We start from the raw sequence: 16268 nt of genomic DNA on the forward strand, positions 1-16268 counted from the left end.
ACTCATCAAACAGAAACAAAGGGGGCAGTATGTCATGTTAACATTCAGTAAGAGAAAGTTTGTGGTGTTTGTCAGAAACCACTTGCAGACTTTGACACACAAACTCCCACAATACTACCCAGTTTTTTTTTGTTTTTTTTTTTTGTCTTCTCTTCACAGTCAGCAAATAGCTCCCTGTGATACATTAGTGGTTGTGGGACATTTTTATTCTGTCTATTATGAAGCTGACAGCTCTGGGAGTCCTGGCCATAAATGTATAGCTGTGAATCAAAACATCCCCCACCATCCCATGAGGCCCTGGTAAATAACTGCATGACGTCATTGATTTCCCTCCAAGAACATGGCCTTCAAGAAAGCCAGAGGGGGTGTGTCATCCACACAGCATAGGCGTCTTACATGGAAACTGTTCACTGAGCTGATTGGGAGATTTAAAGAAGAGTTATGTTCGGTGCTTTGGCTCTGTCTGGAGGGCGATCAGGAAACCTTGGTTGGCAGATTGAGGAAAGAAGGTTGTGATACTTTCCCATGCAAGGGGTCTAAATCTTTAGTCTCGATTCGCTCGTCTTGTTTGGGAAAATAGGCACAAGTAAGGACAGTATTAGCTTGACTGCCAGTCGTGTCTCTGTGGAATTACTCACACTTCAGCTAATGGCACCTCAACCTGTCTGTTAATTTGAGTCTCTTTAATGTTTCACAATGAAAAAAACTCCGCAAGTGGCAGCTGCATGTTCTACTCACTGTGACATTGTATTTTTTGCACAGCTTTCACTATGGGGCATGCAACAGGCCCCTATTAATCTCTGCAGCTCTTGATTGGAAAATCCTGTTGGGCTTTAGAGTAGCACTTCACTCTACGATCTCTTCTCCCCTTGTGCACGCACGCACACACGCACCCACGCACGCACTTGGAGCTGAAACTAGATCAGCTAGTGTGTACTTCCTTGAGTTAAACCCCTCCATCTTTGTATGTGTCCATGCATACTGCTATTTAAATGCTATAGCCCTTAATGGAATCCTTACACATGTCCTCTACATATGGGTATGGATGTGTACAGTTGCAAAACATGCATGTTTGAATATTTTCTCTCATACATTCAAACTCTGGTATTCTCATGTATTTTGCATGGCCTTGTTGGAAAGCAGAATTGGGCTACAGCAGCAGGCTGACTCACTAGCTGGTGTAGGCATTAGAACACGGGCAATTGTTACTGTGGTGTCAGGGGCACAGCTAGGGCTTTCTCAGCACCTGTGTCCTGCAAGACACACATACAAGACTGCTTGCGTCCTTGAGAATCCAGAATAGTTGATAAAGGGGTAAAATCTCAACCATGACACAGAAGCTGCAAATAATTTATTTTGGTTGATGTCTTTATGCAAACAGCAGAAGACTGAATGCTCTCACTATATATTATACCACCATTTATGATATCACATATGTTTGTATGCATCTGATATGTTTCAAGTTATACAAACCATAGGTAAACACGTGCATCACTGGGCACTTGCACATTTTTTGTGTATATTTGTTATTTTTATGATGTTCTTTTTCTTTTTACCTATTTATTTTTAAACAGTTTTCTGAATGTGTACATGTGTGTATGTAATTCTACAGCTGTCACGTGTTTGGGGGTGTAACTGAAGAGTGTTTTGCAGCCACAAAAATCAATACAGCTCAGAACTGATCGTATCACAAACAGGCCCAGGGTTATTGCCTAGTTGATATAGCCCATATGGCTAGATGTGGCTAGTGGCAGTCAGTATTAGACACATTGATGAAAACACTACACTCATTGAATGGCCTGTCTGCTTTCCCACAATTTTAGTACCAGCAGCAGCCTGACGTATCACCCAGGGTCAATAGCAACCAAGAGCCCAAAGGCCAGACATCAGTGACCAAATCTGATTGGCATTTACTTTTAACTCTTATTCTCTTTCTTTTTGTGAATTGCTAATATTAATTTATTTTTCCTTTTGGTGAAGCTACTTGTTAAAAATGCAAGAATACATTGATATTCCACTGCAGCATAAATTGGTAGAACTACATCCATCAGATTTTTACATGTTAAATTTATTTTAAATTTTACATGTTAAATTTACCTTTTTGTACTTACAAATTGCCCCCCCCCACCCTCCTCTTTTATTTAACTTTTTTTTTTTGGTGAAAATTATGACTTTTAAGCTGATGACAGGGACTGTTAACTATCTAGCCATAATGCTGATGAAGCACAGACAATGGGTGTGAGTAAAGACGGTAATGCACACTGGCTAATGACAAAGTTGCAGGAATAACAGAGGTTGAAAAAAATTGGGTTGCCATCACTATCACCTTATCAGCAACAACAAGGAAATTTTTCAAATTAAATTGCCTTAGAGGTTGTCGTCTGTTTTATCCATAAAGTTATGCAAAATAGAAGCCTTGTGTCTGTCTTGTTTTAATGTGTTCATAGACAGTCAGCAGGTAATCACCACTTATTTATTCAGGCCACTAAAATGTTATTTGTCTACCAGCTTTTGTATCAAAGCCTCTGTATATTCAATATGACTCAATAGTCATATTCCCCTGCATGGGCAAAAATCTGTTATACTTCTTTGGCTAATTGTGGTTTCATACTGGAAAACACTACTACTTTGCCAAAATTTCTGTAAAACGGACAAGGATAAATTAACTTCTTTGTAAATGTTTTTTATTTAGATTGAATGTTCCTCAAATCATGCTCTAGCTGAGAGAATAATTTGCTTTGTTCATATGACTGGGCTATTTTTGATTTTACTGTTATGGTGTAAGTATGCAAGAGCAGGGGAAATGGTCCAGTGGGAAAAGAATGTAAAAGCTGAATAATTATGCGTTTTTATTTTTAGATCTTTTTTTTCTCTGTAGTTTTAAACCATTAAAACTGCATTGCCTGAAGTTTCTGTTTTGCCCCTGCTGAAACACTAGATTTTTTTTTTTCAAATCACCTACACACATGATGGATGCTTTCAGTTGGTGAGTACTTGTAACTACTGCTGAGGATTTATTTTACCTTTGAGTGTCTGGTAGTTTACTAGTAGTAGTAAATCTGAATCACCACATGTGAAATTAGTGCAAAGACATTTATTCTATGACACGTAAATACTAAATCATTTTTCTTCAGCTGTGGGAATTTTAAAAACATGTTCAAAGTGTGTGTCCTGAAACCAAGTTGGTTCTGACAGATTCTCTGTTGAATCTGTCACATTGTGGCAGCTTTAGGCTGTTGCAATAGGACTTTCTCTCTTTTAAATTAAAGTTAGTCACCTCTTCCTAGGGCTGAAGTGTCCAGACTTGCCTTGATGATTTAATTTTGATCAAAAGAAACAAATCAGTCTCAAATCACCAGGAATCTAACGTGTGCTTTTATGATGGGTATTATTTTTAATGAAATTCTTCTTTGCTTCAGGTTTTCTGCTGAGGGGGTGATTATTCTACCACAACTTCCACTTTGACCTTGTTGATTTCTTTCTCAAGATGGCAATATAAGTAGAGCAATAATGCATTAATGATTGTGGATGGAAACAGATCTGTCCATTTCCCACATAGGACATCTCTCTTACTTAGTTCACTGCAGCTGTTGTCTTTCAGCCTCCCCTCTGTGATGTTGTGCTGTGCAGATACTCATTTGTTCCACTTTAGAAGGATTGCATCACTTCAGTTCATCCTTCTTTGGTATAGCAGATTTCCTGACTTCTCGTAGCAGGAAAAGCACAGGGGCAACTAATAACATTAATGATGGCTTTGTTTCTTTTTAGTAGTTCTAAGCATATGAAGCTGGCACACCTAAATGCAGAGCAATTATCAGTGCTATTATTACTTAAACCTGTGCTTTTGCTGCTTCATAGCTTTGACAAAAAATGAGCAGGGTCATAAGTGGCTATTGCTTTGCTTTAAGGGGAAACAGGGAAGAGTAGAGAAACTACTGGCATAAAACCTTCCTGTTGCTCTACACTGTGCACTTCTTCACTTGAACCTTCTCTCTGTCACTTAGTGCTTCTTTTTCTTTTCTGTCATCATGACTTCTCTTTCTTTCATTTTAAATTCAAAGATGCATTCTCAGCACATAACACACATGCCACCATGCTGTCCTACAAACTGTGCTCGTACATTCATATAAAGTGATCTTTCACATACCCGTTATGTACATGCATTAACTGGCACACAGCCAAAGACCAGGCTAGGATACTTGTATTCCAATTTGGAAAGAAAAAGTGTAGGTTATTCTGAGCCTTGGGGTGCTTTGAGTGATATTTTTATTATTTGAAATATATTTATCTCAAATTAGCCTGAGGGCAACAACTAAGGAATCTTTGCTAAGGTGTAAATGCACAGTTTCTGGAAATTGCTTTTTTTAAAGAAATAATATGCATAAAGTCCAACACATGTGCATGTTGGTGTTCGCTCAGTGAGTCAGCTCTGAGGAGGTGGCGAAGGTGGAGTCGTGCATTTAGAATAATGAACTGGTACTGTGCAGGACCTAAAAGGGTTTTCAAAAAACAGAATTTGTCCAAAGTGATTGCCCAAGAGAAAATAAATTACATAAATGTGAAACTCCCACATTTATTCATGTGTTTGAAGTCATGAAAGATGCATGGTATAGCAAAGCAGAGTGATGAAGATATTGACCATCTGTTTGTGGGCTTCAGTGTGATTCAGAAGGTTTTGATATTGGCACCAGTATCAGTAAGTTGTTTTTTAATACCTGTTCTTAAATGACACAATTTGTTTGCATTTAAATACAGGAAATCTTGAGTTAAAAACAATTTTGATTAGATTACACAACATTGGTTTTGCAGAAATAAGTATTTTTAAGAAATATAAAACAAATCTGGGCAGCACTGTTGCCTCGAAGCAAGAAGGTCCTAGGTTTGAGACCTTCCTGTGTAGAGTTTGCACGTTCTCCCTGTGTTTGTGTGGGTTTTCTCCAGGTACTCCAGTTTCCTCCCACAGTCCAAAAACATGTATGTCAGGTTGATTGGTGACTCTAAATTGCCCATAGGAGTGAGTGTGAGTGTGTGAGGTTGTTTGTCTCTATGTGGCCCTGTGATGGACTGGTGACCTGTCCAGGCTGTACCCCTGCCTTTCACCCAAAGAGAGCTGGGATAGGCTCCAGTAGATCCCTGTGACCCTAATTAGGAATAAATGGGTATAGATAATGAATGAATAAATAAAACAAATCTTAGTTTTATTTCTAGAGCCTTAACATTTTTACAAACTAGGAAATACGCAGTCAGGGTCTTTGACTTGACTGTAAAGTCTTTAGCTAGGGTGTTATGATGACATAAAAAGGATTTACAACCTCCTTATCTCAAATATGAAATAGTATTGAATTCAGTGGTTTAGTTAAATTGCAGCATTGTTTCTGGCTCTTCAGCTCTCTGTCCTGTTCTGTGTGTGTGTACTATGTGTAACCTGTTGATCCTTAGAACACTCAGACCCTGCCAGTGGTACCTGTGAACAACCCTCTGCTCCTCCTCCATCACTTTCTCTGATGTGCAAAATTGTATGTGAGGGACTGTTGAATAATTTAACAGCCTGGTGATGGCACACAGTGACATTGCACTTAGTGTGTTTCATTTTCTGTGTGTGTTTGTATCTTTGCATTTAAGGTGGAGGGGGGTTTGGAAAAAGGCAGAGATGCAGAGATTAATTTTCAGTGAGTGTATATGAGAGTAGAAGTGTGTGGGTTTGGAAAGACTAAGACAGTAGACCGCACACACTATTGACCAGGTTTGGGGAGTGAGGGGGGCTTAGCTGAAAAGGCACTAGCACTGATAGTTGCCAGAGAGGATGAATGGGTTTAATAGAGAAAACTCCAGGCTTCGCTCCAGAGGGACAGACACACAACACGCACTGACCCCGCTGGATTCATGGGATTGCTCTAAAAAAGCTTTCACACTGAATGAGGGGTGGTCTTTGTGTGGCAGTCTGTGTGTGCCTAGTGCTGTGCATATGTATGAATAGTGCTATCTGCAGATGTATTCAGTGGAGATGAAATACTTTAACTTAGCCTAGTTGTCATAGGTTGCTTATCTCCACTGACCCTTTAGGTCCAGTAAAGAGGTTTTTCACTGAGATCTTTGTACACGCTCAGATTTTCCTTGAATTATCTTTCTGTTTTCTCACCATTGGTGATCCTCAGGGCACTGACAGAAATGCAGCTTCTCCATTAGAATTTATCTGAAAAAATGACTTTTAGTTTGAGAAGAGTGATGTTATTATGCTCTGCAAGCTGTGTAACTGTACCCTCGCAGATTCCCAGGAGAAACTAACTAGTAATGTTTTAGGGTTTCATTTATTTCTTGGAAGTTTACTTAGCTCACTTAAAATATTACATTTTCATGTGCATGGCATTAGATAATTAAGGGCTACAACTGATGATTGTATTTATTATTGATTAATCTTGCAGCTTTTTTTTTGCAATTGATGAAACATCTGACCTACAAAATATCCCAAAATACCTATTACAAGTTTTAAGAAAACAAACAGATGTATGTTAAGCGTCTAATTTTGTCCCATTAAACTCACAAATTTTAAGCTTAAAACACTGATTATTTGTGTTGCCTCTGCAGTAGTAAGAACGGTATGGCCCACAAGATCATTTCTGATCAGCACATCATCGTCGGACTGCTTCAGTAACATGAGAATGCAGAGGTCTGTAAAAAGTCCACTGGTCCCATGTTAAACTTTTTAACATCCACAACACAAGTGTAGTATCCACTATGAGGTTTTGGGCTGTTTTTGCTTTAAGGCAATAAGAGGAAATCGCTTCGAATAAAGTACAGATTTAGAGTTGGCCCAGGGTTTTAAGTCAGTAGATAGGCCACAATTGTCTCATATTTGTCCCTCAATCCACCAACACCCACATTTATGTTGGCATTAGCCTCAAAGCTAATCTGAGAAGGTAACAGTCTTTGGTGTGTGTGTGTGTGTGTGTGTGTATGCGTGTTTGTATGCATGCATACATGTCTCAATAGTGTCACTAAGCTCCTGAGATGAGAGCTGCCCCGAAGTCTCAAAATCCTGCTTTAGAGTGTATATATGCATGTGTGTGTGTATGTGTGTATTCTTCACTTTGTGAAAATGAGTCACTGCTATAAAAATCCACACCATGCCTCCCTGGCAGGATAATCAGGACATAATGTTTAGTTTCTTTCTGTCTCACTGGATTAGTTTATTTTCATCCAGGGAGAATTTTGTGTTGTGGAAATCACCTCATATTTGGTTGTCTCAGCTTTATTTAAAGCGGTATTTCCCTATGGGACATATGATTTAAAGTACACCTACCTCTGGCTTGACTCATCAAAAGCCCTCCTCAGTCATCATCAGTTACTGTGGGAATCATCGAGTGTTGAATTTGCAAGCATCAAGTCTCATTATCATTGATTACTTTTGGGCAGATCAGGACTCAAAAACAGATAAAGCATTTTTACGAGTTTATTTGTCTGTTGACTTAATGAAAGGTACTTTAAAGGGTCATGAAAGTAGAATTCACACCTTTTCCACAGAATTCTCCAGTTTTCCATCTAGGAAGTCATGCCATAGATAACAGCAGCAGCCATTTTGTTGGTAAATGATTAATAAAGTATTATATAAACCCTCTACGTGAAAAACCGTAACAGAACAAAGCCTAGTTTTGGCCAAAGCCCTTGTTTGATACCAGCCAAGTCAATTGTTTGGTTAGTCTTTCTGGAAGCTGTTCCACTGGAATGTTTCGCTCAACTAAAATATAAAATCCATGGTTGTCGTAACAGTTTGCCTAGCAAAGTTGTGCCTCGGAAATTGACGGCTTGTGACTCAAGATTTATGATTCATATCACAGCATGTCATGTAACAGGATGAACAGAAAGTAGGAGGAATATCAGGATTTTGATCAGAAGCCAATGCACCAGTGAACGTCATCACGAAACCTGTGGTGTGGTATGTCGGCGATGGTGTGATATTTATCTTACGACATTAGTTCGAGCCTACATTGCTTGACCTTAACCCTACAGGCATTGGAGGAAGTAAAAAAAAAACAATTCTTCTAAAAAACCAATGACATGCACAAATACTGTTTTTCTGTAACTTTGTCTGTTTTTTCTGTTTCTTCCATTTCTACTAATGGTGGTGTTTGTAAAGTGCATGGCGAGCATTATTTAAGACGGTCTTTCTGTTAACCAAACAATAGGCCAAGATGTCAGAAAAGTGTCAAATAGATGTCTCTGTTTTCAACTGTCCCATTCTTTTCCTATTTTTCTCTCTTATGTCATGTCTGTTCATATTGGTACTGTTTATGGTACAATCTTATCCTCTGTGCATCTATCCTGACTTTTTTCACTCGCTTTCTCTCTCAGCTGCCCCCTTAATCTTCATAACTTGTTCTCCTCAAACACAACTTCCACACATTCAATTCAGATTAGTTGACATTGCAGTATATGGTATGCTGCAACCCTGCCATATAAAACAGAAAATCTCTATCCTTAGAGAAAAATGTAATGGTTTAATAATAATCACTGGAGCTGTACCTATTAGCTACTGTATTGTTTGGCTACTGCAAATTATTCTGTTCAGTTGTAAAAACAAAAGAAAAAATGTATTTTTATTATTTTTCATTTTCACTATAAAGTACATTAAATATTATGTTACTGTTTTAATTTAAGTAGTTTTGGATATAGTACTTAGTGTGTTTATACTTCTTTGGTGTGCTTGAATGCTAGAAACCTGCTATGGCCTCTTTGCTTTTTTCTAACATTTCACAGGCTGAACGGTCAGATGAACTGAGAGTAAAAGTGATTGGTTGCAGCCCTGGAAAATGTTTGTTTTCATATTTGTGTCTTTAAAATAAATGCATGTAAAACTTTTTTGAAGGTGGATTTTGTGAAAGATAAACACACTCATCCTCACTTTTTTTGTATCTGTATATATATATTCCACTTGTTAGTTGGTCACAAATGCCAAGCAGGGTGGAGTGAGCGAGGAGGAGGAGGAGGAGAAGTGCAGCCACAACTTTCCCAGAGGCTCATACAAGCGTCAGTTTGTGTTATAAATCATTCAGGGACACTCAGAACGGGCACAATACATTTTTATCTCTTTTCTCTCAACCCTCCATCGTCTCCTTTTATTATTGAACGCGGCTCCTCTAAGCACCCAATCAGCCGCTCGGCACGATCAAAAAAGAGAGAGGAGGAGGTTGGGCGTGTGAAACTAATAAGACAAGCGGGCAGGGTGAAAAATGGATAAAAGGAGGAGGTGGCGGAGAAGAAGGCACTGTTCCAGTTTGATTCCACACAGGTTCAAAGCAAAGGTCACGGGGTCATTAATGCACTGAAAGATGGCTCCAATGTGCTGATTATCAGGCTGCTTGTAAACAACAGTTGGCTTTATTGTGTGCTGGTCTTGTAAATGCGGTTTTGTGTGGTTTAGGATGAGGTTGTGTTCAGTAGCTATGCCTTAGATACTGCACCACCTGCTTGACATATCGAAACACAGTCCAGTAGCTGACAGCGCTCTGCTGTCAGCTCAGCTCACTCAGATTTGGTGTGTGTACTGTGTGTACTGTGTGTATGTGATGCTGTGTGTGTATGTGTGGGTGAAACCAAACTATTGTATTTGTGCTTGCCTGTGGGTGGGAGAAAGCTTGTTTGTGTACTGTCCTTGAACTCATGTATGTGAAAGAGAGAGAAAGACAACGTGTTCAGCAAACAGGAGGTGCTTCCCTTGTCTGAAATGCCAAGACATTTAGTTTGAGATGCCATTTGCCTAATGCATTCTGGGACAGACAAGTGTAGAAAATCAATAAACATGATTATATTTTCACATACTAAATTAAGTGATGCTTGCAGCGTTTTAAAATCTATAAAGTGCATTATTACCACGAGATTGAGATAGTAACATCCTTTGTCTAATACTGGTGATACTGATTGTAATAATACCTGTAAGAACTGAGACATACTTTCTCTGGACTTTCTCTTGTGGAGGTTTTTTTTTGAAGTCTCTCCTGAAGCTGATTAACAAAGGGATCGTTCTGAAGTTGTGGAGAGGATAATAACTGACAATCATTAGAGATTTTCATTGGCTGTTGAGTCATTCTGCCATCTGCTATTGTGAGGAAATTTGAAAGCTTTACCTCTGGTTGGACTAGAGCTACGTCACCTTCCTCTTGCTGTTCTAGTGTTTTATGAGCTGCAGAGTAGCAAACCTATGTCCTGTGAAGATCCTTTAAATGTCTTGTAAAATCTGACCTGTGGCACATACAAAATGTATAAAATGCCATGCAAATGCTTTTAAAGTGTGCTAGTCTTGCCAATATTGGTTTTGTGTGCGTTATATCTAAGCACAAAGGAGGGCACTTGGCTATCAGGGTCATACAAGAATCATAGGGCTGCAATTTATGATGATTACCATTATAGAACAAAATATCAGAAAATAATGAATATTGTCACAAGCAAATTTTTCTCAAACTGCTTGCCCAGAAGTATTTAATACCACAGAAAACTAGGAAAACCAACATGTCCACATGACTCAAATAATCAATTAATTATCGTAATTGTTGTTGATTAATCTTATTTTGATTGACTAATCAAAAATTCCACTCAGATAGGTACATTATCATAGGTCCAGTTCATCCATCTAACCCATGTTTTGTTTGTTCCTGTTTCCTACCTTAGGTACAGAATTTTTCCAGTCATGAGGAAAGTTGGCAAGAATTCAACTCTGGACTTAAACTGAGGAGAGAAAGGGAGAATAAGGGAGTGGAGGCTGGGCTGACACCCCCCTTATACATTTCCTACAGGTAGATTATACACATTTTACTCTTTGACATTGTCTGGTCTGTTAGTTTTCTATATCACTGTATATAAGCATGCTCTTCCTTATTATTTCATTGTTATTGTTTTTTTTTTTTTTAAAACATTTTTTTAAATTTCAGCTTTCTTCCAAGCTGCAGGTCACTGTACGTTTCATTCTTTTTTTTCTCTATGCGCAAGGCAGTAAAGGCCTTGTGTCTGTGTGAAATTCTTCGTCATGTTGCAGCTGGACAGTCCAGTCCATCAGCCGTCTGTAGACTGGTTCTTGTTTGCTTCATAATGAAAGCCTACTGCCCTGCTGGCTCTGTGATGTAGATAGCAGCTAACCAACCCGCTGTCACACTGAATTAAAGCTGTGTTTGGAAGGAGGCAAACTTTCTTTGGCCTATAGCATGGTTTTCTCAAGTTGTCTCTGTGTGTGCATGCATATGTGAATTCCTGTGTGCAGGCACTGCCACAGCATAACTGAGGCTGCTTGTTGGCAGCATGCCCCTCCTTCCAAAATGTTAGCTGGTCACTTTTTAGATTTAATTTGCATTTTGCATCTATAGAGCACTCTTCATTTATTGTAGCAAAGTAAATACTGTAGTCATTGTCTTTGTGCTTGTTAAATATTGTGATTTTTAAAACCATTGTTTTTGAACTGATGCCTGACTTTGCTTTATTTTGGTTTGAAATTTTAGAAACTTTTCCTGCTTAGTTATCTTTGAACTGTTGTGATTGAAAGAAAACTGAAGTTGGTTTGTGGTCTGGAGTGTTTTGCGAATTGGGCAGTAATGTAAATCCTTCTGTCAACTTATCATCGTTGAACAGAGAGCCAGCACCGATGAGATGGGTTCAGTGGAAAAGTCAGGCGTGTGTGTCCAAGTGTACATTCTGTGCCATGGGCAAATCTTGCTGCTGAGTCACACCCTGAGTGGGAAAAGAGCTTGTGGCGATCGGGTGTGGTAGCAGGGAACAATTTGGGTTACAGAACAATGTACGAGGAGAGGCACGAACTGATTTCAAATGTCAGACTTCTGCAGACTAGTGAACTTGAGGGCAGAGAACCTGTGAAGTCCAGAATGTTGAGAGTTTGCCATGGTGCTGTCTTCCTGTTAAGGTCACGGTATGATTTTAACATTAGTCTTGTTCTGGAAACTCTGATAAAAGATAATGAAATTTTTGTTTACTAATGGTTGTTTAGAGGTAACTGATAGCTCTTATCTGATTTATGTAGCATTAATATGTTACAAGCATACAAGGTAAGAGTAGAAACTGACTGAACTTTGGGCACAGTAATGAGGTGTAAATCTGAGTGGTCAACACCCAAGGTACCACTGAAGGTTTGGTACATCTCTCTCCATTAGAAAACAATGGCTCATCTAACGTGAAGTGATTGAGGCTGATAATTAAATGTAGAGGCACTTGGATCTCATACGGTTCATATGAGAATGTAAGTAATAATGTAATACTGCTTAAGGTAATGGAAGTTTTACTGTGTATATCAAATACATTACTATATGTAGGCCTATCTGAGCTTTACACTCTCAAACCAAACTCTTCACACATTCTGCACAAACTGTCAGATAAATACTTAAACTTGACACAATGACAGCTAGCACTTCATACATCATAGTCTGTCAGTATAAAGGCTTGATGTTTGAATTAAGCTGCTGTGCCACTGAGGTGGTGACATTTTGTATGCATGCACGGGTACCTATACTCTGTACATGCAGGGCCATGTGTACTGACTCAGAGAGTGCTTTCCCCAGGAGGAGTGACTCTCAGGTTTTCCATTGAGAATACACAACCTTATCACAATTAGACCCATAAATTGACTTGTCAATATACAATCCAGCATTGTGCATATAAATAGACTTCTTTATCATTCACTCTGGAGAGATGTGAGGTTCTATTAGTTTTTATTACCGATGTATAGTGATTTTCATTTTATGTGCATGATCCACACTTTCCTGCTAGCTCACATGTACAAATGCACCTTCACATGCAGACGCACACAAACTTCAAAGCTTTTGGTTTGATCTCTGTAAAGTTAGGATAGCAGGTATAGAAACTAGATCATTACATAATTCTTTTTCTTTCTCTGTTACACACTTTCTGATTAGACCTGGTGATTTGAATCCCAGTAAGCATTCCCACTGTCTGCTAATTCCTGTTCCTGCCTAAATCTAGGAGGAGAGCCGGTAAGCTGCTAAGCTCCTGGCTCAACACACACATAAACTGACACACACAAATGGACACTCGTGGGCTCTCATTGGTGTATATATTTACATACCCAATATGTACGTATTCTATATAAATAAAACACATGTACACAAGCATGTACTGTACTTTCACATACACCTTACATACATTTTCAGTTAAACACACAACCTTAGAAGCATCTACTTCGCCTGAAACTCAGTTTAAATACAGAAAAACACAGCAGTGTAAAATCAATGATTAAAAATAATCTTTTTTTCTCCTTGTCAAAGCTCTTCTTTTAAAGAAGCTGATAAAAGAAAAGACTGTAACAAGGAGAACTGAAGACACGGTCTTAAAGAAAATACTGAAGAAAAGACTGCAGGGTAGAATATGATGGAGAAACACAAAGTCACTTTGTGTCAGTGCAGAAGAAACTTACTCTTTCTGTCAAATAGTTTTTCATCAAACCATAAATTAAACATTCCAGTAGAGGTGTGTGCTCATGTGTCACATGCATCCTTATTCTTCACAACAGCTTACAATATATACTGTAACAACATATCATATTCTGTTGAACTGATTTCAGTTCAGAATGTTGCACAGTTTTACTGAGCTGACTGTGCTTTCTGGTATGTGACTGAACTTTTTCCTAGTCCCTCAGCAGACTGTGACTGTCTGATGGGATCTTTCTTTTAAAAATCCCTTTAAAAATGTATCCGATCAAACCAGCACTTTAAATGCAAACTTTGTGCATTTGTTGTCAGGTTTTGTCTGTGGTGTGTATTTCTTATTCTTGTATACAGTCTATTTGGAAAATAGGAGAAAATGTAATGTTTCATGTAAACATGCGAGTTGCAGCACATACTATACAGTAAGGACATATCCACCACCACCACCAAGTCCATCAGCCTGATGGACCATCAGGCTGATGGACTTGATCCTATAACAGTATGTCGGTACATCAATTAGTCATAGCGACACTAACAGGCCTGGGGGAGTGGGGGTTGGGGTCGGGTGTATGTGTTAGTGTGCTTCTAGTGTACATTATTCATGTCAAAGCTTGGTCTGCATTTAACATATATGCTTACATAAGTTCATATACATATACAAAAATAGGTTTTTTAGGTCCTAGCTCTATGAGTCTGCATTTACCGACTTGAAAGTTAATTGCAATGGCCTAGGTGAAAGACTGGATCAGTCACTCACTGCTAAGCTATTTTCAACACTGCCAGAATAAAACTTACGAAACTTTCTGGGCAAAATCTGTTTATTGTCCTTCAAACACACTGAATGTTTGAGTGTTTTCAGCTCTGTGTGTATATGTGTGTAGATTAAGTCAGATTAACATAAACCATATAATCTCTTTCACATATAATTAGTTTTTGTGATATGTAGTTTACTATATTTAGCACATTTTTAGCACCATTACCCACCCCCACATTAACCAACACACTGTGTCATTTACTCAGACTCAAGCGCATGTGTGTGTTATTCCCTCACATGCACACCTACACATACATAGTACCGTGTCGTGTAGTAGTGGTTATAAGTGCACATGTAGGAATTCACTCACACACCAGGCATTTAATCTGTCTAAGCCATTTGTCTAATCGGCTCTCTCAGCACAGTACCATTCACAGACTCACAGTGCATACACACACACACACATGCACAGAGCAAACTGTCCAAACACTGGGCTTTGCTAGGCTAGTAACAGCTTTATCAAGCCCCCAGTGTTACAACCTGTTGTCACCACGTTGCATCACTTCACACATCTTGGGAGAGGAGGAAGAGGATGAGGAAGACTGGGGAAAAAGGGTGAGAGGGAGGTGCAGTGTCTGGAGTGATCACATGACTTCACACACAACTGTTTTATCTGACTTTGACTCATCTGATGACTTTTTCCACCACTGTGGTTTAGATTTGCTTTCAGAGTTCTGTCACATGAAGTAAAGCTGCTTGCTCACTCGTAGTAAGGCTAGGTATTCTGAAAAGTTTTCTTTTCTCTTGTGCTCTCTCTCTCTAATCTTCTTACTCTCCCCAACATTTGTTTCCCTTTTTTATTTTGTTAGCTCATTCTTGTCTCATTATTTCTTAGAGAAGCATAACTATACTTTGTGAACATGGGTCTGTTTCTGATGTGGAAAAGGTTGAGACTGAGGTTGTGTCAGGCTTTATTTCAGTAGCTATCTGGAGAACTCAAGGAGGAGAGACGAGAGGAAGACAGAGCTGATGCAACCAGGAGACATACACACACACACACACACACACACACACAAAGAGATTCATGAACACGCATAGACACACGCAAGTTCATATTTGAGGTAAACAGAAAACACAAAAGCACACACAGTGAAAAACAGAAATACAGTCAAAACCCCACGCAACTAAGCATGAATACACAGTCATATTAGTGTTATGTGCAGAAGATCTAAAGTAATGATTGATTTATCAACTGACAAAAATGAATCTGCAACTCTTTTTTGATAGTCACTTTTGAATAAAATTAGCCTGAAAAGATTGGCTGTTTTACATCACGTCAGACATACTGAGTATGGAAGAAGTATTCAGATTCTTTCTTAGTTATTTTCTGACTGTCACAATATGTATGCAGGTAAACTTAAACCTTGCCTGTTGTTTAAGTCATGTGCTGTGGTTGTTTCCAAACATGTTCTGGAGCATTCTTAAAGAGAAATCAGAGCTTAATGCCATGAAAGTGACAGAGATACTGTAATGTAATAGCTTTGTAGATGGTAGCAGGTTGGCACAGAACTTTCTCTTTGTAGAAAAATTATCAAAATTAAAATTATAGACCTAATGATTATGTAATTTGTTCTTATGCCTCTGCAGAGTATGAAATGAGCAGCATCCTTAATATAAGCCTTGAATGCACAAACACTGGCAGAATGACTTTGAGCTGCACTGAACAGCTCAAAGTCATTAATAGATAGCCTATAATAGATTGTGTTTTACATACTTTACACAATGCATTGTCACCCTCAGATTGGGAGAAAAAAATTAATCAGAAATTTCCCATTGATCTCAAGTTCCTCGATGAATAATTGCAGCCTTCGATTTCAATACTGTACCTGAAGTAATCCCTCCAAAGCCTTGAAGCATCCATCTGTATGCACCTGGTGCCATGGAAGAGAGGGCAAAAGACTTTGCCTTTAAGACTGATATTTTTGGAGTGGGTGTAATGGCTTAGACCCTTTAAGAGTAGGGGATTAGGATGATGCTGATGCTTAGTGTCTTGGCCTCAGTGCCTGTATGTCTTGCTG

General features: G+C 38.8%; 1 protein-coding gene across 4 annotated transcripts in view; it reads left to right on the forward strand.

Annotated features, from left to right (window-relative positions):
* taok3a (TAO kinase 3a) overlaps window positions 1–16268 on the forward strand; it is a 54122-nt gene that overhangs the window by 8275 nt on the left and 29579 nt on the right. For 3 of the 4 annotated variants that reach the window (XM_026321924.2, XM_033325378.1, XM_033325379.1), the window contains exon 2: window positions 10663–10787. The exons of the other annotated variant lie outside the window; for it this stretch is intronic. The gene's annotated coding sequence lies outside the window, so the exon portion shown is untranslated. The remainder of the gene's footprint in view (window positions 1–10662; window positions 10788–16268) is intronic. 4 annotated transcript variants of the gene reach the window in all.

The sequence above is a fragment of the Mastacembelus armatus genome, chromosome 9 (genome assembly GCF_900324485.2).
Source record: "Mastacembelus armatus chromosome 9, fMasArm1.2, whole genome shotgun sequence".
NCBI lineage: Eukaryota > Metazoa > Chordata > Actinopteri > Synbranchiformes > Mastacembelidae > Mastacembelus > Mastacembelus armatus.